We start from the raw sequence: 2,419 nt of genomic DNA, 5'->3' as shown, positions 1-2,419 counted from the left end.
AAAAAAAAAAAAAAAAAAAAAAAAAATTTAGAAAACCTTGAGAATACATGACATGTTTCGTGAACAAACAATGGGGCAAAACTTAAAAGGAAACTAATATTAAAAGAAAAAGCTACGATATCTTCTCAAACAAAAGAAAGACCTAATGATATCTTCCCAAATCTTTTTGGAAAATCCGTTTAGACATTTTAGTTGTAAGCTAACTGCATGATGTATAGGAAAAATGTATTCACACACAATACAGGTATATCTTTACCATGCACGTTTGAAAGCTATGAAAAATTCTTCTTAGAAAAATTACCTCTGCGTACAGTTTTATTTCTTTTTTCCTGAATTTCCTATACTTTTTCGGAAATTTTCGCCATTAAGTACATTCTAGCTAAGCTACAACTATGGTATTTCTTCTGTTCATAAATATTTATATCTTCGAGAAAAAAATTTTTTCCGTAACGTGTGCACACATATAATCCTTCTATTAGTTCTAGTGAATTCTTCCCAATGAAAAAATTTGAAGATAATAAAAATCCAAGGCTAAATAGATCAAAAACCAGGTCTAGATAAAGATACAGATTTCTTTTCTCGTAAATATAAGAACTATCTAAAAGAGAGCTTATTTAAATATCGTCTGTAATCTGTGTATAAACAAATATTCTTTTATAGAAAGAGGGCGGCCAAGATGTGCCTATATTCCAGGCAGTCCAATATGGGGTTGATATATATACCAAATTAAAAATCTCGATGAGCTGAAGACGAACTATGTCTCATTTTGGCAGGGTGCATGGGACCCGAGGAATCGGGCCCGGAAGGAAGCGAGTTTTTAAAGGTTTTTGATGCGATAAAAATGTGAAAATAGTGAGTTATGATGTGAAATAAGGCTCGTTGGAAAGCTTGTAACGCCTACTATCATATGGGAACATAATTCACTATTTTCACATTTTTATCGAATCAAAGATCTTTAAAAACTCGCTGCCTTTCGGGCCCGATTTCTCGGGTCCCACGCACCCTACCAAAATGAGACATAGTTCGTCGTCTTCAGTTCATCGAGATCTTTAATTTGGTGTACATATCGACCCCATATTGGACTGCCGGGAATATAGGCACAGCGCTCATATCTATTTGGCCGCCCTCTTTACTTCGATGAATCATGTTTCAACGAACATACATGCAGCAAACACTTTGTATTTGCTCTATTATCAATGTTTCATTCTAATATCACTTAACATATTTCTCTAAAAGTATATAAATATATAAAACCTATGCAAGATATAAGAAAAGTTTTTTTGTAGTGTTCACGATCGCATCCCTGTAACGCATTTTACATTTTCTCAAGCATTTCTAAGCTGCCTACATTTAACGTATATTTATTCTATGGCTACGTTTCGAATTTTCTCTGAAAATCAAGCAAACACCGAAAATTTATGGTAACGTTGTATGAACCATTGTAGTAGTATTCTTTCAGTACTCTGACAATGAATACGCAAACGCAGCTTGTACTTGACAAGTTCTCACACTCGATAAATCTCTTTTAGGATCATTAGTCACGACTTTCACTATGGCCTGTATGAAATGTCCATTTTAAACGTCTTAGAAAGAATTTAAACGTTTTCCTAGGTTAGTAGTCTCAGGTAACTGAAATACAGACTCAAGTATTTTAGATATGTAGCGAACTAACATTAGTACCAAGGACGGAAAACGAAGGACCATGTTCGAAGAACCCAAAAGACAGGCATTTAACGCGTTTCGAAAAGCAAAAATAGTTTCCCCATTCATGAACTGATCTTTTAAAACTATAATATTAAAATACATAATCGCATTTCGTGCATTTAAATAATTAATTATCGTTATCATGAAAATTTCAATTAAAATATAATTATATAGATGTATAGCTATATAAAGTATAATATATAATTTATTCGAATATTCAGCATTATAATTCTACCGATTTTATTTCGACTGTGTTTGTGTTTCTTTTCTTATATCAAAAATCACATTAGACAATCGTTAACGAAGTTTTATGTGCACGGAAAAAAAGGATTTGTTGCAACAGTAATCTAATTTGCTACATATGAATAGTTAAACATAATTCGTACAGTAAGAAAAGTAGTTAACGCAAATTTGCTAGAGATGGACAACTAAACATAATTTACTGCTTTAACTACTTTTTTATTACAGAAACAGATTTCTTGTTATCCTAGAAAAGAAATTGGCTCCTGCAGTAAAGAAAAAATGGCTAATACAACAAATTGTGTTTAGTTGTCCATATGTAACAAATCTTTTTTCCGTGTGTGTTTGCTTGAATCTCGCGCTAATGTAAATCTCCATTTTGAACATCGAATCGGCTTTCAGTTTCGCTTTCAGTTGCATTAGTGAACACATTAGGTTATTCTTTGTGATCATTAATCGAGAGTGACTCATTTTC

This window comes from Odontomachus brunneus, unplaced genomic scaffold (genome assembly GCF_010583005.1).
Source record: "Odontomachus brunneus isolate Ranch 3 - 2012 unplaced genomic scaffold, Obru_v1 Obru_scaffold_001, whole genome shotgun sequence".
NCBI lineage: Eukaryota > Metazoa > Arthropoda > Insecta > Hymenoptera > Formicidae > Odontomachus > Odontomachus brunneus.
Note: the sequence above shows the minus strand (reverse complement) of the source record.